At 39.0% G+C, this 25917-nt stretch overlaps 1 protein-coding gene and 1 pseudogene across 1 annotated transcript in view; one reads left to right on the top strand and one right to left on the bottom strand.

Moving 5' to 3' along the window:
- The window catches only part of LOC139717993 (diacylglycerol kinase zeta-like), a 326817-nt gene that overhangs the window by 259992 nt on the left and 40908 nt on the right, over positions 1 to 25917 (bottom strand). The window lies entirely within an intron of this gene.
- On the top strand, positions 13041 to 25079 carry LOC139717967 (uncharacterized; annotated as a pseudogene).

Below are 25917 nucleotides of genomic sequence, written 5' to 3'. Positions count from 1 at the left end.
CAGGATAATGCATAGTGGGAAATAATAGCAATCAGAAGGTATGTATAAAAGCACAACTGCACTTTAAATGCATAAATCTAATTTGACTACATTAAGCTGAGATGTCATATGTTGATGTTAAGCCTGTGCTTGGCAAAAGTGCAGTTCTAAACCATTGACACATATAGATCCTGTAACACAGGAATCATGTTTTAAGAGATAAATGTAAGTAAGGATATTCTGGCTGAAAAAAAGTGAAAAACAACACATCAAGATGCAGAGCATACAAACAGAGTATCTCTTGAACTTCCTTGCCGACTAGACATAACAAGAGACCCGCGGGTCTAGCGCTCACCTGAGTATCGCAAGTTCACCTTTCACGCAGTCACTAATCTAAATTATTCACAGCTCTACCAAAATTTGACGAGGCATTCTCAAGTGGAAGATGAAAATGTACAATAAGGGCCCAATTTTTTCAAGATTCCTTAATTTGGGGGAATTGGGGCCCCCTGGGGCCCTCTGGGTGGGGCATGGTGCCCAGTTTGATAAATTGAGATCCTGACCACCTAGGGATGCTACCTGCCAAGTTTGACAAAAATCCATCATGAGGTTTTCAGGAAGAAGATGAAAATGTACAATTCAGGCCCCCATTTGGACCCTTCCAACCACCCCCCCCCCCCTACCCCCAAGAGGGGCACCCCTGGATCTCCTATGAACAAACTTGAAACTACAGTCATTAATGTACTCACTCATAGTTTTATCTCAGCTCTATAACTTCTGATTCTAGAGAAGATTTTTAAAGATTCCTTCATTTGGGGGGTTTGGGCCCCCTGGGGGCCCCCTGGGCGGGGCATGGTGCCCATTTTAACAAATTGAGATCCTAACCCCCTAGGGATGCTACCTGCCAAGTTTGGTGAAAATGGGTCATGGGGTTCTCAAGAAGAAGATAAAAATGTACAATTTAGGCCCCATTAGGACCCCTCCTCACCCCCCCCCCCCTGGGTCCCAAGGGGGGCACCCCTGATTCTGCCATGAACAAACTTGAAACTACAGTCATCAATGTGCTAACTCATAGTATTAACCTAGCTCTATCACTTCTGGTTCTAGAGAAGAAGATTTTTGCGGATTCCTTAATTTTGGGGGGTTTGGGCCCCCTGGGGGCCCCCTGGGTGGGTCATGGTGCCCATTTTAACAAATGGAGTTCCTAACCCCCTAGGGATGCTACCTGCCAAGTTTGGTGAAAATGGGTCATGGAGTTCTCAAGAAGAAGATGAAAATGTACAATTTAGGCCCCATTAGAACCCTTCCCCACCCCCCTCCCCTGGGTCCCAAGGGGGGCACCCCTGATTCTGCCATGAACAAACTTGAAACTACAGTCATCAATGTACTAACTCATAGTATTAACTTAGCTCTATCACTTCTGGTTCTAGAGAAGAAGATTTTTACAGATTCCTTAATTTTGGGGGGTTTGGGCCCCCCTGGGGGCCCCCTGGGTGGGGCATGGTGCCCATTTTAACAAATTGAGTTCCTAACCCCCTAGGGATGCTACCTGCCAAGTTTGATGAAAATCGGTCATGGGGTTTTCAAGAAGAAGATGAAAATGTAAAAAGTTTACGCACGACGCACGACGGACGACGCACGACGGACGACGGACGACGGACGACGGACGACGGACGACGCACGACGCACGACGCACGACGGACGCCGGACGAAGGGCGATCGCAATAGCTCACTTGAGCCTTTGGCTCAGGTGAGCTAAAAATCTTAAATTACTTGTCATCTCAAATCAAATACAAGTTTGTACATGCTTTGCAGATTGAGGTACATTGTATTGGCAAAAGGACAGTGATATGTCAGTGAAATTTAACTTTAAAGAAAATAAACGTGCAGCAAAAAGGGATGGTATAGTATTGGTTGAGATGAGGATTGAGCTTTAACTTTTTCTGCCAGATACTAAGAAACCACTAGTGAAATGTTACAGAGCACACAATTCTAAGAGGAATTTAAAGTTTATTTGATGGAAAATTGGTTTTGAAATGACTAATAAATTCAAAAACAAAGTAAAACAAAGGGATCCCCATAAAAGTTGGGTCCCAACTTTTATTAAGATCCCTTTGTTTTGGACATCTCAGCCATTTCAAAACCAATTTTCATCAAATAAATTTTGAATCCCTCTTAGAATCACAATCATGCTCTTTCACATTTCATGAGGTTTGTCATTATCTCCCAAAATTTGGAAAACTGAAGCCCCATCTCAACCAAAATTATACCATCCCTTCATGTCAAAAGAAAACATTCCTCTTCATTAATCTGATGTATGATACATCAATTTTTTGTTAACAAAAAAGATATATGGAGTTTTACGTCACAGGTGCTATATTGATGCTCCCGCTGAGCATCTAGTTACGTGAGTTTCATCAAAAACTACCTCTTCTCCACTGACTTCTCTACTATTAATTTTAAATCACACTTTCAACCATCTCCTTTGATAGAATCAATAGCAACAGTGAACATATTCATTATTTCTGTGTTGTGTGAAGAATCATGCTGGAAGTACAGTTGTAGAATCAAGCTGGAGTGTAACTCATATGCAACTTACATACTTCATTGTGAAGAACAAAAACTTAAGGAAGCAGTATTCTCAGGGGCATCCCTAAGCATTCTTTCCCCCCCTTCATCAAAAATTTCTTTAGGAGGAGATGGGTGTGTGTGTGGGGGGGGGGGGATGATGGGAGGTCGGGGTAGGGGGTAGGGAGAAGTAGAGTGGAAATAATGATACAGGGGTCCAATGTTTGTGAACATTCTTGCAAGTCTGTGCCTCCTCCATCCCCCACCTCGGGCCAACAATTCTTTCATGTGGCCTATTTACGTTCAATGAAATGATGGATGACGTCGCATGATTTGGGTCAACAAATTGCCAAGCGCGGCCAGACTAGTAGAAAGTAGAAGACGGGAGAGAAACTCCTACTTCTCTTTCTCTTGGTGATGGTGGCAAAATTTGGAAAAGACCCTGCAAGGGAATTTGACCCTTAGCGTTCCACCTTACTTTACCTCCTCCCCCCCCCCCCCCCCCCCACCCCATCCCTGCCGGAGGCCTTTTTCATCAATTGCTTCTACTTCATCATGTATAGCCATGGCAATCGATGACAAACTCTTTGATGATGTTGCGAGGTTCTCCCCACAGCGTACATCACTCCACATCTTCACACTTACTGTATCCCTTCTGGCGGTCACACAATGATGTGAGGAAATTAATCCATGGAAAAGAAGAAGAAGGAAAACACTGGAGAGCACAGTCACCACAATAAAAACACTGTGTCCACCTGTGCAATCCACTGCAATTGTAACACATAGAGTGGCCTACTTTTGATCCTTCGAATATCAGGCAAGCTTTTCTTCCACAGAAAGGCTTTGATTTGACCAAAGGAAGAAAAAGATGACATACTTTCTTTCTGAGAAAATAAATGAAAAGCATACCATTTCAGAGAGTGTGATCTCAAGTCTTAACATGTTGAGAACAAGCTGATTTTGCTATAACACACATTTCCCATAGGCACCTGCCCTAGTATACTCAGGACTAGTCCTCAGCAGGTTAAAAGAATCTCTGAATGATTCCATGGGCTGTGAACACCCTAGTGCTTGTGCTTGTTAGTCTGCAGCTGATAGTCTACAGCTAAGTCAACTTGGTGAGGCAAGCTTTGCTGTGCCATCTTGTAATACACATCCATTGTACCTTTAATACTGTCCCCTGAAATGTGCATTCTGGCTACTTCATTATGCAATACCCACGTCTAGTGCACTATGCATACTGGTGATAGAAAGTGTAATACCTCAGAGAATGAGAATGTATAATGTCAAATTGGATGAACACAAAATAAGCGGGTTCAAAACTTTGGATGTAATGTGGCAGTGCACAGAAAGAAAGTTGGTGAATTCTGAGCATAAATCAAGGATTTTCTTGCCTTGGGATACAACTTGTCTTCCATTAAGGACCCAAAGTTGGTCATGATCTTTGTGTAAAAGAGCTTGAAAGCAGGATGGTCATGATGATATTATGGAGGCTTTTGGCAATCGGAGACAAGATGAGTCCTGCAGTAGAAAAGAATTTGGCCATTGTCTCTGTTTGGAGAACTCTTTGACCTACAGTATGTGGGATCAGTCTTAAATGTGCACTATATTCACATTGATGTTAACAGATGGAGAGAAATCAGATGCACAGAATGGTTTCAGCAAAAATTTGACCCAAAAGTTATGGAATTGGTAAAGTCTCTGATGTTTTCAGTGATATCAGTCACAGTCACAGCCATTATAATATGTTTCATACCAGCAGCAGTAAGACTGCCATCACCTAACAAGTATCTCATTAAATTGTACACAAATTTTCATATTTCCTTTTTTTATATAATGAACATTAACCTGGTGAAGACGAGCCCTGAGTATACTCGGGCAGGTGTCTATGGAAAATGTGTAGCACTCACTGTACTCACTGCAATTCGAGAAGTGGTCACGAGGATTATGTTGTAAATAACAATTTGTCAGTTGAGAAAGATATGGGCGTGAAGTGCCCCTAACCCTATGGCATTCGTAGCACATCAACTTACAAATTCCTCTCTCTGGAGGCTCTCTTTATTTTTTTTGACAAACACTGATCAAGAAACTCCTACCCGCTTCCATCAATTTCACATTACCACATCAGATACCTCATGAATCTGCAGAAGGGGTGGATTTTTCTCCATGTTTTCCCTCACAGAATTGAAAAAAAAGAGCTCACACACAAACATATTCCACAGAAATTTAAGATACCCATCATGGTACAGTAAAGTAAGACTAGTCATTCATTAATCCAAAATTTGCTCACAATATAAAAATCAATTTGATATTCTTTAACCTCGTGATAACTAAATGGATATGCACAACCTATACCCCCCCCCCCCCAAAAAAAAAGCAAACTAATGTATACCCCTTTCAATCTGTAAGTGGAAATGGACACACAGAAGTACCCATATTTATGAGGTGATACACTCGAGCACACCTGAGTGTGACAGCAACCATCATCTAGCACCCTAAGGTTGGCCCTGTGCACCCTCCTGGCAGAGGTGCCGATTCCTGCAGCTGGAGAGAACAGCTGAAAAATGCACCTGACACTCGACACGTGCGCATGGTCAACAGATATCACGATGACGCCGTCGCAACGAGCCGCCGGATCGAAGGCACCTCCGAGGCGCTGATTTGCCTCGCACGCCAGCGAGTGTAAATACGCAGGGGAAATATGCAGAGACGTGTGAAGAGCTTTGGGAATTTCTCCCTCTCTTTTTTCTTTTTCCTCTCTGCTGGATATGGAAAGTTTGCGAAACGGACGCTGGGGCATCTCATGTGCAGAGAAACATGGAGAACATGGAGAATGGGTTGATTACAATCCTTCTTAACATTTTCACAGACAAACGTGCGGAGATGACACTATTTGTAGATCGACAGTGTATGGATGAATGACTACTCAAGCTAGCAAGTTGAATTGGATTTCTCACTCTTTTGCAATTACACGGTAGGGGGGATAAAGAGGCACAGAGCACCCACACCCTTGCTGTCCATTCTCTGGTTTCAAACATAACAGAAATTATCATCTTCAGCCTATCACACTTGCTTCACACCTACTAAAATAGAGACAATTCTATCGGGATACAATCGCACACAATATAATGGCAAAGTGCCAATGTCCTCAAAACACATTAAGCACATGTGAGAAAAAGTGTGATCAGGATGGGAGAGGGGAGGTCATCATCCACTGAAAGTTCAGGTAACACAAAAACAAAAACAAAAAAACCCACTCCCATTTCCCAACCAGCCCAACCCCTATCCCCTCCCCCCCCCCCCTCCTTTCCCTAGACAAAGTAGACAATTGCTTTGGAAGTAGGAACAATTTCTAAACATGTTAAAAGTCCCTCCTCCTGATCAAAATAAGGGAAATTTTCTTTTCCAACCAATATCTACCATGAACATGTACTTAATCATACATATATAAATCATACAGGTACATACTTTTTAATGTCTATATACACTGCACATGCATACATACATTTTTTTTTCATAATATAGAATTACACCTATTCTAAAGTTGTCTATTCAGCTGCAAAGTATTTTGAATGAACAATATGTCACTTTACAGCGGAGAGAGATACCAAAATGTTCAGCATTTACAATGTCTGCACCTTTGAATGTGTATTTGAGGGGTTTTTTAACAGGTATATAGTACCATAACAATGCTGTTCATCATTATCATTATCATCATCACATAATGGACATACAGTATGATGACATCAAATTGGTCACAAACAAGTTTATAAAGGTCACCATTTCTTCCTTTGAGTGGTATGCAAATCTACCTGGTATTTGTGTGTAAGTGTGTACGATTATGTGCACAAGTGCTAAACTTCATACACTATGATTATGTGTAATTATGTGCATACACTTATGTCTGTATGTACTGTACACACATATAATATGTGCATTTGTAATCATACATTTTAGAAAATGTATTTTGTATGTTTGTATAGATGTGTATGATTTTTACTTCATATCACACTGGACTGAAAGAGCCCCGCACCCATCTATAGCCCCATAAAAGGTTCCTGCAGTATTAGAAATAAGCAAACAGCTCTGATGTGTCAAACTCAGCTCCAAGCTAAAAGGCTTCCTGTTTTTCCTCTCTAATGCTCGTCCAAAATAATGTTCCTAATGTTACCAGTCTCTACTATCCCCCCGTTTCTGATTGACTCTCGCATGACTGGGTAAGCAGAGATTTCATCAATAGCCCGCATTGCGTAAAGTATGATAGATGAAGCTTTTACACCTACAGGCAGCTCACTCTCCTTTCTATTAATATACCAGTCCCCTTTACTTTTTTTTTTCTCCCTCCCAACTTTGTACAAATTGTACCATTCATCATCCTAAACACTGCATAAAACACCTGTCAGCCCGTCAACAATAGACCACTTAATGTTTTTTTTTCTTTCCCTTTCTCCCACTTCACAACTCCATCTCGTCAATTCGCACACACACTTGGGAAAATCAATCTACCAACTAATGCGTGAAAAATGTATTGTTTTACTGACGGCAATAACAGATTTGTGCAACGTAACTGCACAACTCTTTTTATGTAAAAAAAAGAGAAAATATCAACGATCATCATTGATTGAAGGTTTCTGTTAAAAGGGAAAAAAAATAGACCAAGTGTTCAATAATCATATAACAATGGCATTATTTTTCTTGTAAAACCTGCTCTTATTCCCAATTCATTGGCAAGGTACAGTTTTCATATTTTTTTATCATTGTACATGCAGTTGCTTCATGCACTCAGCAGCTTGCACCTGCAAATTCCTATGCACAGGGATTTATATAAACTATAATAATCAATCATTCCTAAAAATGTGTTTTGGTTTTGTTACTTTTTTCTTTGCTTTCTTGAATGTCAGAAATACAACTTGTACAAAATAAAAAGTTTGATATAGGGTCTACATGCAGCATTAACACGAGGTATCAATTTTTCAAAATTGCACCAGTATGCTCACACATTATAGACATGATAGGTAAAGAATGAATGGAAGAGTAAATTCCAGTATTTACAAGATATTTTAAATTTGAAACAGCACATAATATCGCATGCTGTACGAGTGGAAATTTTCTCACAAGTGATTTTTTGCACTGGATGGGATACGATGAATTTTGAATGTTTTTAACCCATTGAAGATGAGTCCTGAGTATACTCGGGCAGGTGTCTATGAAAAATGCACGTTGTAGCAAAATCAGCCTGTCCACACAGAATCAAAATATGATACAGTGTTAAATATAAAAAGCACAGACAATTCAATATGTTGTTTTTCAGGCTAGTCTTGTGTCATGCAAAAAGTGCCAAAAAAAATACACAGCACGTAAAAATTGCCACATTTACACTTTCTACATGTATACAGGTGTGTGTGTGTGCAGTCAATTCAAAGCAATGATTATTTTGACACCTGTGATCATTAACTTGTGATGGTGGCCCACAGAATATTGAACTCAAATAATTACAGCAAAACCATGGCAACACGTGTATCATACATTATACACACATCACATACACGTCACATCCACATGTATACATACATACATGTATGTCCATTTGTATCTAAAATAAATGTCAAAGCAGACAAAATATCTTTTTAAGCAACATCATACTATATCCCACAAGGATGGAGGGTTCAAAATTCGGATGAAAGACTTCTAAACAAATTAAGGTGCTCTCTTCACACTGGATTACCACTGTCGTGTGATCCGCAACACATGCCACGATTGGCCAGTAGTAGCTGAGCGTGGAATTTTTGTTCATGTACATTACAATTTGCACCCCGATTAAAAACATGGTCTCAATCACGGAGTTATTGCAGTGATGGTATCAGATCTTGAGGTCAGTCATGGCAATGGTGTTGACCATAGACAATTTTTGTACTGTCACAAACTTTTCTACAATCATCGCGATTGCCAAGATCGACCTCAACATCTGATACAATCACCATGATTACTCCATGGTTTCAACAGTAGCGTAGATTGTGATAGACATAAATAAAAATGTCACACTCAACTACTTAAGGCCAGTCATGGCGTGCGTAGTGGATTGCGTGACAGTGGGAGCCCAGTATTACCTATTGTGAGCTGCATTTGTAGTCAAAGCACAAAATGTATTTATATCAAAATGTACAAACAGGGGCTATACAAGGTAAAAACAGTAGGTGAATGCCTGTAGCCACTCTCATCAAACCGCTACAGGAGCAACATTGTCATTTAGAAATCTCCTGACACACACATTATTTACTGCCCAAGTCATTGGTTGAGGACTTTATCAAGTCATTGCCAATGGCAAAAGCATTTTGAAACAGTATACCCACGAAGGGTTAACGAATGGAACGGATCAAGGACAGTGCGAGTCTCTTGCGTATGGATCCTCAATGAGAGGTTCGGGCACCCGACAGCTACAACACGGCCCCTGGCTAACCGCCTGCTAGAGTTTCCGAAACTGAATATTTCTCGATATTAAGTGGTGTGTTATTCCACTGGCATAGCTGCCAATCCTAAATCCTAACTAGAGGGAAATTTTTGAGGCACCAGCGAAAGTGTTCAATTAAGCACAAAACATTATGTGAAAAAATTGCAGGAGTCATACTCAGAAAATAGATGACCATCAACATAAGATGTGAATCTACAGATGTGATGGAATCTAGGAGACCAGTGCGGTGGAGTCTGTTACAACCTACGTGTATTCCACAAACTTATCGGTAAAATTAGAATAGTCCATGGCAGAGACATTACTCTACCAGTTATGAAAATACCTTAATAGACAGCAAACAAGTTTGAAGTCCTCTAACCATCTTTACAGTATTAAAGAATTCATGAGAAATTGATGCATAGTGAGGCACAGGAGAAACAATGACATGATATTTCCATTCCTCAGCCAGAGGAGTATTCTAACCCCATCAAAAAGCTGGGCGTATTTCATCTTCTTTATATCTCCATTATTGGGACATTCATGACCTGTTCTTCCTTGAACTCCACTCTTGTGTTGAGACAGCTAGTGATAGCTAGCCATCAGCTGTCCGATCCCACAAATATATCATAATCATAGCATCGCTGTATGGCGGAAGCGAAGACTGAGAAGTCAACCATGATGCACTGCTCCTGGCAACATCATCCTTCTACAGCTGAGAGTGGAGGAGAAGGGTGTGGGGGGGGGGGGTGAGGGGTGAGGGGATGAGGCAGGGCCAGAGGGGTGTAATAAGGTACCCTTAACTGGCCAATCTGGCATCAACACACACCCACCTACTTGCCCCGTAACCGCAGCAGCGACCCCATACGGACAAATACGTACCGTAAAGGGGTCGCACCGCAAGGCCTATCCTGTCACGGAAGCACCTGATATGGCTTAGCATTTAGGTGACCAGAGACCAAAATACAGGGTTTTATACTGAAATTTGTAGCCTTACTCTTAGATAAGATACTTACAATCACAGCAGGCGAAGTCGATTTACAATATGATCTGTTTTGAGAGCCCTGTGAAAGAGTTTATCCGAGGGTTTTAAAGTCCTACCGCATTTCGTATTGTGGTACGACTTACACAGCGCATGCGCGAATATGGATAAAACGTAGCACATACTATAATACGCAATGTATGCGTGTGGAAAAAAACCCGGACGGCTCGCTGAGATCTGAAATGAATATTCATGAGATGTAACAAAAAAGAACGCATGTTGGGCGCTGATTTACTATCGGGCCTACCGGCACTTATTAATTTCGTTTTTAAAGCACATTTTGAATGTGTGGTTCATTATTTATTTGCAATAAAGGAAGTGCACACATAATGAACATCTGGAGATATGACGGATTAAGAAAATAACAGGTGATTTTCATGATAGAGGGTATGTTTGTTTCTTTGTTTGTTTCTTTATTTATTTGTTTTTTCCCAGTCTGCAGGGGCAATGTCCCAGATATCTCATCTATAAATCAAGTTTCCTTTCACACTGTAAAATGTTGTACATTCACAATGGGCTCCACTCACAAGCTCTGCTTCTTGGGGACTCATATTCATTTTTGCTTCATGTTTATTATCTGCTGTGATTTGATTTGAATACACTTCTGTTACATACATGTCTTGTCTATTTTCAATGTTTCAGGATTGTTTGATTATTTATTAAAGAGACCTTTCTTTTTTCAAAGACTTCCACCGTATGGGAATCCTTTCCTGTCTTTTTCTTTCGGGCATGTCACTTGCTGTTTGATTGTGTGTGTGTGTCTGCACGCATGTGTGTTTAATGATTATTTGTGTGTAACAAGTTGGATGAACTGGAAGCTAAATTTCTATGTACTGTGATATACAGATCAATAAAGTTGACTCTGAGTAGTCCTTCATTTTCTTCATTCATTCATTCATTCATTCATAGCAACGGGACAAGGAGTGTCTTCCGAAATTTTTATATCAGAATGTCATTATTTCCTTTTTTTTTAATCTGATTTTATCATTTTTGCAGTGTTCTCCTGGATTTTTTTTTTCATTCTCATGAAATATAGATAAAGTTTTAGACTGGCTTTCATCTTAACGGTATGATGGATTGGTTAATGAAAAACTAGAAAGTAACCCTTTCAGATCCATCCATATGGTCATGGGGATTGTATTCCACTGCTCCCTATATATATGTCATTTTCAAAACATTTAGTGTCTTTTTTTGCACTATTATCGACACTATATCTAATAACACTATACACTCAATTATAGCTTCATATTGATATTGTTATTTATACATACGAGTGTGTGATTACACCTTTTATGTATTGGTGATGGTAATGTACAAGCATATTCATACACTTATTCTCTTCCTTCTCATTCGCATTAGGAATAAAATAAGCACTAAATTATTATGTCATGTCCCTAGTACTCATTCTCATGATCGTGATACTATATACCTGGGGAGGGAAGGTGACAATAATGCAAGCCCAGTGTCACTTACATGCACACTGTATGAGTGCACTAATATGCTGTGCCTATCAGAGGCAATGATCTTAGGTCAAGGTTATACTACAAGTCCACCATTTTCCCAACATCTCTATATATATCAACATGTACAATTTCTGAATTTATTTTCATGAAACTACATGTACACATTGAAAGTATTATCAGGTAAAGGTTGATTCTGCATATAATAAATAAAGTTTGAGGCCATGCAATGGGCTAAAGATCAAAGGTAAACATTTTGCACCATACACGTATATATATTATATATATATATATATATATATATATATATATACATTTATATATATAGTTATAATGTACATAATAATATTTTGAAAAATGCTCAAGACATCCTTAATAAAACAGCACATATACATGTATTGCTTGATGATTTTCCCGAGAGGTTTATGTCATTAAGACAAAGTTCAAGTGTCAATAGTCAGTTTATAATGCAAAGATTATACCTATAGAACTGTGAAATTAAGCTAATTTATCCACACAAACATGTACCTTAGACATTGACAGATGTTTATGGACTAATTTGAACATATTCTGGACAAAATGATACGATACGGGAAATATTTCCGCTCTGAGTTGAAAGTCTAGATGAAACGCCAAAATGTCACTTTTTTCCGTCTACCTTTTAAGAATGGCTGAAAGTATTATTGTCATGAAAATTGGTGTACGTACAGACTGCAGAGTGTGATTATTTGCTTGTCATGAAACCACCTCACATTGGCAATATGTTGTGTATAGACAGTTTTGGAAGAGCGGGGTATACCGTTTTCATCATTGCGACATTTATGTTTTTTTCCTGTCACATATTCAGTATGTGCTAACCGCCTTAGGCTTGACTAACCACGTGCATGCGTTCCCCAGGTGTAAATCCACACTTGCGTAACTTTTGCGCTCCCTCCTCGTGTTTCTAGGCTGTATGAGATCAGCTAAGTTCGTCGCTCTGACCAAAGCTGCACACGATGGCGGGAAAACTTTTCTGAGCACGCAGGGTAAAGCCTGTCTCTCTTTTCCCCCTTTTTCTCTTAACCGCTGGACGGAGTCATGGCTCATTTTGATCCATCGAGATGTGCTATGTGCATGACTTTATTTGAAAAAGGACTGAAGGGGTACAATCGATCTAGACTTGCCACAATTGTGACATCTCCGGGTACAGCCTTCAAGCTTTGTGGCAGGACTGTATACCTAGACAATTTTGTGTGCACTAAATGCCGCACCGAAATATTCCGAAACACTATGAAACGAGGGAAAAAACGGACTGCTCGTCGGCGCCCTCCGAGAAGTCAACTACGCGAGAATAAGGAGCCAGTATCCCCAACCCCCAAGGCAAAAAAGAGGGCCCTTTTTGCGACCCCACAAAAACAGATATCCACAAGTCAAACAGAGCAGCTTGATTTCAATGTTGGAGGAAGTCAAGCTGAGAACACTGGATGTGAAGCAAGCGATGAAGAGGAAGATGAAGAAGGAGAAGGAGAAGGAGAAGGAGAAGGAGAAGAGTGTGCATCCGGGGATCCCGATGATTCTATGCCAACACCACTAGAGAAAGCAGTGGGGTTTATAAAATCATATCGGTATTTGCTGGGCATCCGGACAATGTCCAAGAACTCTGCACCCGCAAAGCGAGCAGTGATTACTGCCGCAGCAGAGATGATCAAAAATGAGGTACGCTGTTTTCATTCTTAGGCCTATGTGTTAACATCACAATTATGACGCTGCTGCATACAGTATATTATATTTATTAGTAGTAGAATTATTATCGCTGTTAATATCAATTTAAGAATAAATATGACTTGCCACAACGAAAGGATTCTAGAATCGCTGACGGCTGAGCCGAGAAAATTGTGTTTAACGTCAGATCGTCAAAATCGGCCAAAACTATCAAATTTCCGTTTTTGACATGGTTTTGTAGTCTAATATATCGTCTATCATCTGCCGAAATTTCGACGCTAAATGATTAAAGGAAAGGCAAGAGAGTAGAATTTTTCTTGGCCCTGATTTTGCGACTTTCAACTGAACAGAAGTGTCCGACGATTTAGATTTAGCGCCGCAGAAAGGCCCCGCCCCTAGCAACGAGGGAGTGATCTTATCGATCCGTGCATGGCATGTATCGGGGGATAAAAAAAGAACAAAACAAACATTGAAGGCGCGGTTTTCTCAAAACGCTGATTTCTTAGCTTTTCTTAGACCACTCAGTCGACATGGTCTCATAAAATCATTGATATCTCCGCAACCAAGTACTTTAATTAGTCTTGTTATATACGAACTTAAAGCAGGAGAGTAAGGGGATAATGTCATGTCATTTTAAGAAAATCCTCCGACGACTTCTGGATCTTTTTGTTGGAGCGGGTCACAAAATATGGGCCTATTAGTTCTTTCATCACCAGCAGCTAGGTACCCACAACATGTTCACCCTCGGAATTACTTTTTTCTCCATTTTTTTTTTTTTTTTTTGGGGGGGGGAGGGGGGAGGGGTGATCACTGAAATCGTAACAACTAAGTTTGCCATCTATCGGGTCACTGAAAAGTTCGTTGGAACGAAGCGCTCGTACGAATGTCACTGTTCGTATACGAATTCTGAGGTTCATAATAATGGCCACCTTACGAAGAGTGGGGTTTTCACGAAGTTAAAAAACAAAACAAAACAAAACAAAAAACCTTTGCATTAGATCATCGACCAGGATCCGAACTTACGTTCGTAGCAGTTCTTATCTTGATATCAATTTTTTTTTTTTTTTGTGACCGAGCCATAAAATATGTAAATAATATTTATCACCTCAATTAGGATTTCTTTTTAATTCTATTTATTTAGTTATCCATTCATTTACTGTTACTTGAGGTTGTAATGATATTTGGCTGAACAGAGTTGGTTTAGTTGTATTCGAGGTGTGCTTTGACTCGCATTATACTGAATACACGCAAATAACCACAAAGAGATTCTAACTAAAAAAAGAATCAGCATCCGTTCATCATAATAAAAACGATGGAAACCAAAAGCCCCATCACGACAAAATTTTACCCTCCCTTTACTATAGAAAACACTTACTTTTCACAGATGGATAATGAGATGAAAAGAAGGAAACAGTAATTTCATTCTTCTTCACACTTTTAATTCAGCACAGCTTTTCTTCCTGATTTTCATTTTCTGCAGAAAATAATTTATGCATATTTATTTAAAGATTGTTACTTCATCTTCAATGTCAGATGAAAGCAAAACCAAAGCTGGAAGCGTTTCAGCAAGAAGTGAACCACACTACAGTTGCTGCATTTTCCTGGGAAAAAGCCTTGGAGGAGGCAGAGCAGAGCATGCCAGCCACAGTAAGCTGCATCTGGGCAATGATGCCAGTCAAGAAAAATGGAGAAAACAGAAGGTAAATATAATGTAAGATAAAATCAACACTATTGACAATTACCTATGAACTGCGGAGAGAACCCTGAGGGCTGTTTATGGGTAGGCCCTATAATAGCAGCATAACAAGACATAATAATTGAACATAATGTCAATATAATAGAGATGTGTGTATATATAACATATTATGAGTGAATGAATTATATACAGTAACTGGATCCACCTGAGCACTAACTTTCATCTTAGAGTTGTGTCACTGGATAGTTTAATGAGGCCCCATCCATTTCAAGTTAAATCGCTTACGATGGCAGTCTCCTGCATTCAATTGTCTCTGTTATTTACTGAAAAAAATATGTTTTTGTGTGTATGTATACACATATACTGCTTAATGCAATTGCTCATTTGTATCTGTTTGTACACTACATTGTTAAATATCACTGCACTTGCTGTTCTTTGTCTTTGTGCTTTTGAAATTTGTTTTCAATTTGTATCTGATTGAAAGTGGAAAATACATCAAATCAAATCAAAATATATTCACAAATGATGGCTAACAGATTCTGTGAAAAAGAATGTTCTATTTATGTATGAAATGTATTTGGTTAACAAAAGAAAAAAACTGAAGTTCCTCTTTCGTCTCAACGGGTAACAATCAACTGTTTTCATACATATATATCAAAATAAAACACAAAAATAACCAGTTTGAACAGTTCATAATGATAGGCCTAATGTTCTTAAAACACATCCTTTTCCCTTTTCCTATAATATTACTGGGAACAAGCAACAAGTGACCAAGACCAAACACATTTTTCATAAATTACAGTGATGTAATAAAAGTTATGTCATTAATGGTAATACAGATGTTATAAATGATATAATAAATCTTCTTTGCAGTGATCTGGCTCGAAAGGCTGGTCAAATACTTGCAATTGTCCTCTACACAAAATGTCCGATCTACAAATTTGTGCAATCCTGCATTGGGATAGAGCTCTGGAGACAACGAGTGAGCCACAAGGTATTCACCACATTGAACCACATGGGGATATCTCAAAGTGCGGACACAGCCAGACGAAATGTGGACATCATTGGGAAGAAACATGATGATGAACTGTGGAAGTGGAAAGAATCTCAGGTGGGCAAACTTATTTCAGTGAAAAGTTGTAGAATGCTACTCAAAGGGTTATTTTGTTAGAAAGCTTGGAAAATGTACTTGATCTGCAGAACTAATATTTTAAGAAAATTATTTTGAATCTCTAAAGTGTCAACACCCAATAAACACATCTGTAGATGAGAAGCAAGAGATGAAAATGTCATGTCCCCCTGTTATCCGCACACTTTAACCCTATAAAGCCCAAGGGGGGGGGGGGGGGGGGGGGGGGGGCACAATGTTTTTGTTCGCCACTCCGACACCCTTTACCTGATTTCAACAATATTTGGTGACCTTTCCTAAAATCTTATTGCAAACAGTTTGATATATAATTTAACTATGTCAGGTATTACTAGCTGCCAGGGCAACCATAAACTGACAACCATGTTCGTCAGATTTTGCATGATTTTCTGTTCCAATTTCAGTTAACAATTATGATAATAGATAAAATGGGGTTTTCTTGGCTGTAATTTGCTGAAGGACCAAAAAGTGAAGTAATTATGGTTGTGAATTACCCTACAATGGTCGCTGTGACATAGCCATCAAACAAGAAATATAATGGAAATAATTGAAAATGCAGCATTTTCTTAAGATTACCCTATTATTATGTGTTTTGCCTTTAACATCATTTGTTTATCATATTATAAATCTGCAAAAGAATATCAATACTATGGAAATATGAAATGTGATACAAATATCTAAAACTATCCCAAGCAATTCAGCGTAGCTCTTATGCATTATTTTCTTTACCTTGTAATGAATAGCGCCCCCACATGTTGACCTTAATAAATTTCAACCATTACAAAATAGTGAAGGTTTACTTGCTTTTCACTTGTGCAAATGAAAATGATTGATATAAAGTGCCAAATATGACAGTCATACATCATATAGTAAAAAGATTATATAGAGCACAATGTGTGCCCCCCCCCCCCCCCCCTGGAAGGGGTCAAAATAAGCTTGGGCCTTATTGGGTTAAAGAAAGACAAACTTTTTCCCCTCTTTCTGCTTATTAGGAAAAACCAGAAACTCAGCAGACGATCAAGGACACCGGCGGATACAGCTATGGCTTCTGTATTGACAACATACAGGTTTGGAACTGAAGCCAAACATCAGAGGAAAGGACATGGAAACAAGTTCCTCCTGCAAACGATGTGTTTTGCTGTCAAAGATCGAGTCAAAGAGGGATCAGCAATTCTACAAGTACCAGCAGCAAGTCTTGATCCATACACATTCCTTCCATCTCCTGATGTGTTTGAGCGACAGAGAGCAAGAGCAGTTTTTCTGGTACAGTCCCTGCTACCCAAGCACATGACGCAACTTAAGCATCTACAGAACAAGATTCCCTCCAGAATCCTTCATTCTCATACTACTGAAATGGATGAGAAATCTCAATGTGTAAGTTTTTATTTAACATGGTAACACAATTGTTTTTATTCAATGCATGTGCATTAAATAGGAGTGCTTGTCTTCCTTGAATCATGTTTTTGTAGTTTATTCCTATTCTATCATAAGGAGGGGTTAAAGTAATCATTGTGGGGATATGGTAGGTTTGAATGCAATTTTAAAGAAGGGGAGGGTAGCAGGGGCGGATCCCGGAATTCTGTAAAGGGGGGGGGGGGGTGGGGGCGTGACTAATATTACTATTGCCACTTCTGGGTTTCATTTCATTTTATCCTTTTTATTTTCTTTGTTTCTAATGAAAATTAAAGGGGGGGGGGGCGTGTGCTGGTTGCGCCCCCTCTGGATCCGCCACTGGGGGTAGGAAGCACTCTGAGAAAAAAGATACATTGTAATACCTAGTCTGCCCAAAAATTAACCCTCCCATATGTTGCTTGCCTGTGGTCTGCAATCATAGTATTAAATACATCACTTTTGCAAGAAACATTACTTCAATTTCTCTTTCTTTCTTTCTTTCTTCCTTCCTTCGTTCCTCCCTTCCTTTCTTTTTTGAAATATAGGTCACTCTGGGAGTTGTTGACGCTGATCCAGGCTCCACTCAGGGTATGATCTCAGTGATGGAGCATTTGCAGAAATATGTTCCTGTTGTGGATGATCATCCCAAACCATGTCTCCTGAGTGGTGATGGCCTCACCATTGAGCGCATTCTCCACGCACAGCGGGCTAGGAGTAATGGAGCAAAGTGGGATGACCGTTTGGAGGCATTTTACGCTTGCCCGCAAGAGTTCCACAAGGAAATCCTCCATGTGCAGGTAATGATATACCATTTTGGTAACTTGTGTAGGCCTATGTTATGTTTATAATGTTTGGTGAAAAAAAAAGCAACTGATAATTTGGGGATGGAAGTAGTGATGCAGATAGTCAGAAATATGTGTGCAAAAAATTTCTTTTGTATTCACAACCTGCCTTTAAAAAAAAACAAGAAAAAAAATATTGGCTCAATTTGACAACGGCAGTAATGGTATGTTAAAGTAAAGGATTTTTTTCTTTCATTCTGAAATTTATGGTAGATTTCCAAAGGCCACATATAAAAATAAAGGGCCTCATGTACAGGTAGTTCATTCATGAATACGAAATAATTAAACATTCAGTTCAATTGCAATCTGATTTGAACACTCTGCATTGGGGTGACAGTTTCCAACACGGGTGCCTCCCTTTTATTGTACATGTAAAGTGTGTTGGGGAGGCAAAGCCACTAACATGAAACACCTACAAACCCAATCCTAGCTGTGCCTATTATATGAACTATGCATAATCATTATCATACAAACAGGATTCAAACAACAAGTTCTTCCAAGCATCCAGCCTGGCTGACAGGGGAACCATTGCTCAACTGAAGAATGAGTTCAATCACAGGTCATTCAAGAGAGATGCAGTTGAGAACTTTCAGCATGTCTGGGATCTGTATAAGGTATATATAAGTGTATATAAACTTTTGTATGAAAATACAAAAACTAGAAAAGGAATCAGAGAGCATAGACCTCTTCGAAGCAATTCATTTCCACTTATACACATATAACTCCCAATGATAGGTAAGTAAAAATATACAAAAAATGCTGAAATGTGATTACCTCTTCAGCGTTTTTTTGTGACATTCTCAACTTTTTCTGTGAGTAAAGTTTCATCAAATCTGTAGACAACTTGAGTTATTTTGCACTCTGACAAATCAAAACAGACAAAAGCATAACCTCCTTCCTTGGTGTAGGTAATAAATCCATGATAGACTTTGTGTGAACTACTAATTCTTTATTTGTTGATGCTCACTGCAACTGAGTTTTGGTTGTTTTTAAGTAATCTCATACAACTGATAATTGCAACATAAATGAAATTGTGACGATTTCAATTCATGAAAAAAAATAATTACTGCATTTGGATTGGCTATGTTACTTTTTTATGTGTGGACGTTGGGTGATATTCAGCTACTTAACTCATCATTCCTGCCCCTTCCATCCTAAATAACATTTACTTAGTTTCACTCTCAATAGACCATGTTTCAGAGATTTCTTATTCTCTCATTCAACGTTTTAGTTTGTGACAGAATCACACATCGTTCTGTGTGCAATGAAACTATGCGGAGTATCATCACTAGAGGATCAGCCAAAAGGATTGCCAACTGAGCAGGATGTAGAAGCACAGCTCAAGTGGCTATCTAATCTATCACAGCGGGTGGTGGACTTCTGCTGGGCTCCGCCAGATCGAGGAGATGTGCAAGTAGCTGCAGCAGGTTTTGATCAGAAATTAAGAGATGTTCCTGATGACGCTCTACGGTACTGTTTCTGCAACACAAAAGGTAACTTCAATCTGAATATTCGTGTAATGGTTGATGTTTGGCTAGAAAGATCTTATATGATGGTAGGAAATTCATGAACATCTCTTTTGAAATAGCCATGACAACGTGACTCATCATTGTCTAGTTACCATGTCTGCGAGTAGAAACATATTCTGTGATGCAAGAATGGATCTGGCTCTTGAAGGAATTGGAAGTGACATTTTGTATTGCAACAGATTGCATAAATGCCTACTGTTGACACTCCATTCATTACCCTAGTTACTGAAATGGGCCTAATGAGAAAAAGGGTTGATAATACAGCTTCCATGTCCACAGTATATACTAGTGTGTTATGAATTATTTATGGGAGGATTTTCATTGTTAATCTACATATCAATAACTTAAAATCTATTATATTTGTCTTACGAGGCATTAAAGCTCACTGCAGTGATGTGGCACTCTCCAAATAAAATGAAACATTTTACTGAAGCATTAACAGCTGACATGATTTCAAATGTAAATATTAAGATCTGATAATACCAAGTTGAATTCAGTTCACATACAACTGTGCACACAGTTACTATAAACACTTTATAACCCTAAAGTGTTTTTTGTTTATTTGCCATTGTATGTTTGCTTATATACCAACAGAGAAGTCAGATGAAATGGTCATGTGCTGCTCTAAGACATGTAGACATGCATGGTTCCATTTAAGCTGTGTGGGACTCCAAGAGGCACCAGATTCTGACGAAGACTGGTACTGCTCTCAAGGGTGTAAAGACAGTGACTCGTACATCTACTGCTTCTGCCATAAGAAGTGTCAGACTGGAGATGAGGGGATGGTGCAATGCCACCTAGCAGAGCACTGTAAAAAGCATGAATGGTATCACAAGTCCTGTGTCGACATCAGCAAAGATGACCCTGTAGCAGGTAATGAGGATAGATGTCAAATTCGTGTGTGTGTGTGTGTGTGTGTGTGTGTGTGCGTGCATATCTTGGGTGAGGGGTTGCAGTGAAACAGGAGTATGCTGATAGAATCAGAAAGCTGTTGTGCATGCCTGTATAAAAGCTCATACATTTCAAGATACACAGTCAAAGTTGAAGTTATTATTGTGTAGAGGGGCAAGATTTAAATCCAACAGAAAAAAAAACCCTCAAATACAGAAATTGAAATACAATTGTATATGCATGTATATATTCATGACTAACAGAGGGAACTCAGATACCAACTTTTATGTAAGGAGTTGTAGCAACACTTAGTTTTTGTGGCATTCCTGCATGTCTATATTTACATGTACAAGTGTAGTACAACTGTTCCGATATGGGGTGGAGATGGGAGATAACATATCCTGTCCTTAAATAAGCCATGGATTCAGAAAATATTCTATGCAGATATCAATATTAACTTGATAATACATCCAAGATACACTATATGACCCTTCAAAATGTGGTGAAGCCTTGATATATAAATAGTGTTGTATTATCATGTGTGGAAAAAGTAAGACCATGTTAGATAAAAAACGCAAATACCACTACAAATATAGAAACACAAAGGGCCAACTTCAAATGATGGTGGTCCTTCTACCAGAGGGGAGCAAGGAGGCTCAACAATTGAAGGTACCCAAGCAAATGCAAATTCAAATCTTTGTATGGCAGGCATACAAGTTCTCTTCACAATTACTCCAAGTACTATCATTCAACACAGTAAAAAATGCATAACACACTCTACATTCTCATTTTCTTTTTATTCTTCTCTATTTTGTATTCATTTCCAGATAAGTGGTACTGTTCAGATGAATGCAGTCTTGGGGCTGAAAATGATGACTACATACTTAACCACACCAAAGCTCTCATGTATGAAGGACTTTGCCACCTTGTCAGACGACAAGCAGTCAGAGAAGGTGATGGACCAGCCATGACAGATGACTGGAAAGCAGATATGATTGACTTCCATCTGAAGAATCATCCGAAGTATCTCATAAATGGGCATTACTTTCTTGCATGTGAGTTTTAGACAGTGTTTCATTGAATGACAAGTTTATGATAAACCTGTACATGCTTTTGGAATTGTTTTTTCATTGAAAGTGATACTTATCGTGATAATGAAATACAGAAATGGAACTTTTTGATGGGTATGATTGGATGCTGCTGCATTGATTCATGCTATCAAATTAAGTCAATATCTTGTCAATGCCTTTCAGATGAGAAAAATGTTACTCCTTGCAACCAAACATGAACACATGTACTGGTCTATGATTGACAAACTTTTTGACACTGTCCAATATGATGCTAATGCAGCTTAATGTTTGTTCTTTCATTCTTGCTCTTGATATAATTGATCAGTGTACATGCACACTATTTAAACATATGTGAAGGAGAGCACGTGCCCCCATGTCATTCTTCTTTTATCTTCAGTTTTATCTTGTACTTAGTAATACAACAAGGTAACAAAAAAGGGCTGGCAATACCACAAGCTACCCCACCAGTTGCTTCACTTCATTGTTTCTTCTCTACAGATCATTATAGAAACTTGAGCCCTTTCTGTGATTGATTGTGTTTTGATTGCTAATTAGGCGTTGGAGGGTTTGCTGATCCAAAGCTTCAGCTAAGCTTTGTGTGGAATAGAGTGGCAAACCCCAAAGGGAGACGTGGAGGAAACATTGGACTGGATCTCGTGAACGAATTCATGAACTTGGATTATGTGGGTGAATATCATAATTCTTAATTTATACTCCACAAACTTTTAATTTTCTCTTCAGATGTAGAAGGTAATTACAGCCAGTTCTTTTGTATTGCTGTCAAAAGCTTTTTTTCTAAAGTTATTGAAAGGTGACAGAGAATTGGCACATACATCAGTGGACCCCTCATTATAACAAAGTCCTTGGAATCACCGGTTTTCTTTTTGTTACATCCAAATTTCATTGTAACAGAACAAAAAGCACTGAAAAAAAACATAGAGTGGATGATGTTATTGCCTGAATTTTTTTACTTCCTTGCAACCGGAATTTTGTTATAACCATGTTTATTATAATGGAAATGCACTATCTTCTACCAGGTGCCTGTATGGATTGGAGTCCTTAGTCACTTCATTGCCTGGAAAAATACACTATGTCTACCACACCACTGACTTAGCACATAATCAACAAAGAAAGAAGGGTCACACTTTTTTAATTTGGTTGAACTGTAATCAAATTATATCTCCTATAGGGACCTACAATCCTGCTATCATTCTGATGAAAAGGAGCTCTTGAATTTAAATGCACCAAAAACATAAAAGAAGGAAATAATTTCAAACCCATCAAACCGAAACTTATCAGAAATCATGTTCAGTGTATTGTAAAATAGAAATGTAACTATGGCTATTATATAGCCATAGCAACATTTCTGTTTTACAATACATTGAAAATTCCCCAGAAAGTCACTGCCAGTCAATACATGCATGTGTGCTAAGTTCCATGCAGCTGTAAGTATCATACCTCCAACCATTTCCGACATATGGAGAAAAAAATGAAATGTTGATATTTTCACTTGACCTTTGACCTCATAACCCAAATCTCTCTCAAGTGAATCTTCATTGGGTAGTATATGTATACACTAAGTTTTTAGAAAATATGTTCAGGCGTGGAATAGATACATTGGAAACAGTGAAATTTTGAGCATTTGTCCTTGACCTCTGACCTTGAGCATCTTCACATAAAAGTGACATAGACATACCATCGGATATCTCAAATGGTTTTAGAATTAAGCTGTCCACAAAATGATAACGAAAAAAAAGGACAGACAACTTGAAAACACAATGCCTCCAGGGACACTTCATGGGGGAGGCATAAATAAGTTACGGACATTTTAGGGGTCTTGTTCAAGCACATGATCAATCCAACTGCATGTGATTTCTTATACACTTTGCATTAAGCATACAGTAAATATGAAACAACACACAATATCATAATAAATTGTTCACAATCGATTAATGGGCCAATGCTTAGGAATGTCTGGAAGAAATAATACCTTTTAGTATTGGCTTCGAGTTTAAGTATTGATTCACAACTTACTTTAGCTAAAACATACTTATTGTCTATTGTATTCAAGGGTAAAAATTTGTTTCAATATAAACAATAACAATCAGAAATGCTACTATTGCGACTTGTATGCCTACAACTTACATGTTTCTTACAATACGTCTTGAAAAGAAATGTAAGAATATGACCTAGATCTCCGACCTTGAGCAGGGGCACTGAAAAGTTGATAACCACTACATTGCCCACTCATATAACATCTTATTAAAATACTTCAAATGGTTAAGTTTTGCTGTCCACAAAATAGATTATGGGCAAAGGACGAACAGACAGAATGATGGACAGACAGCTGGACAGAAGTATGGCTGAAGAAACTGAAAATAGTGTGTCTCTTGCGGCAGAGGCATGAAAACCTCACATATTAAATTTCAATACGATAAATTAACCTCATGACAAACATCGCTCTCTTAATTTTCACAGGAATGGTAAAGTCATCTGGGGGAAGTACTACACCACAACAACTGTCCAGATGCGCACAAATGAGTGGGCCCTTTGGAAAGGACCTTGATGCCCTCTTTACAGGTGCAGGCATAGTTGACATGGAAGATAGTACTCGAGGCAAGAGGACAGATTTATATGACGCTGACATACGACGCTTCACTGAAGAATATCAGGCTGATGCCCTTTTGGACTATATCCCAGGCAGGGAACACTCAGGCTTTGGGGCATTCGAAGGAAGATGTATGATGCAAAATCCAAAGAAATTGGGTGAAAAGTTGCAGAGTCTTTCGGTAAAATTGGACATGTGGAAAAACATTACGTCTTCATCCAAGAAGGCATGAATCTACCCATCGCAGACACTGCAACATGAGTGAGCAGGGCCAGACTGAATGCTCTCACGCATTTCTTTAACAGTGAGATACTCCAGGATTCCCTTCCTGAAGCACTTTGTCTTCTTCAAGACTGCATTGATCAAGTCAATAAATTGCTCATCCGTCCATCTCGAATTCAGGGCACCTGGGAAAATGTACATGTGAGCTTGACTTGTCCTCCCATCCCTCCCAGCACGTCCCACTTCTTGCCAATAAGACAAGATGTCAGACGGAACGCCAAAGTGTAGCACAAACTCAACATCCGGAACGTTGATACCTAAACCAAATGCCACTGTTGCGACAACACACCGGATCCTGCTATTGATGCCTCTGAATGATTCAGTGATGCGAAGCTGACTGTTTGTGTCGGAACTTCCGTGGTACATTTCGCAGATTCTCTCATCAGCATCTTTGAACCCCATCTCCATGTTGATCCATGCCCATATTTCTGCCACGTGGTCGATGTTGCTGTAAGATAATTTGAAATGTGCATATTAAGGCCATGGCACACTATATATGTTTTTGGTCCTATGACTGACAAACTTTGGATCTTAAATGAATCACAGTATATAGCCTCAGAATAAACATGCTTGTTAATTTCATATCCAAAGTCAGTCAGTCGTGGGACTAGAAGTCAAATAGTGTGTGATGGCCTTTCACCGTTAGATAAAGTCATTCAAGATGGTCACAACCTAAATGATTGAATTCTCAAGAATCATGAAATATGAAGTAGAACAAGGAGTTCAATTGTAAAGAGTATTGCATATCAGCGTTATAGATCTGTATGGTGTTGATATGCTGTCATGTGGTTAAATTTCACCATGATAAAGGAATATATATGATATCATGAAGGTCTTCTATTATTTTGAGCAAAATTCTTTTCAGAACCTTGACCATTTTGAAGCAGGTCATGTAGATTACTTGATTTTGGTTTTGCTAGGAGGTTCATTACCCTGCAGATGATGCCGGACATTCCTTTTTTTAATCTGTGTATTAATCTCATGAGAATCGTCAGAAAGAATTTTAGGAATGGACAGGATTACTCCACACCAGTGCCATAATATAACATAAGTCTCCATACCCAGATCACCGAAAAGTGAAAGTGTCATTCATGAGATATGCTGTACCGTGCATAGATGATTGCTTTGGGTGTCCGTTCTTGGTTTGCCTTGAGGAGTTCTAAATACCAGTAGAGGTATTCTGTGAAGTCTCTGGAGCTGCAGTTGTGGATAGCCAAGTGGATGTTTGGCCTGCAATTAACATGAATTAAATACTTGTTATTAGG

Source organism: Diadema antillarum, unplaced genomic scaffold, assembly GCF_040938485.1.
Source record: "Diadema antillarum isolate AM-2024a unplaced genomic scaffold, OU_Dant_1.0 scf00000086, whole genome shotgun sequence".
Classification (NCBI taxonomy): domain Eukaryota; kingdom Metazoa; phylum Echinodermata; class Echinoidea; order Diadematoida; family Diadematidae; genus Diadema; species Diadema antillarum.
Note: the sequence above shows the minus strand (reverse complement) of the source record. Positions and strands in the feature narration are given on the sequence as shown.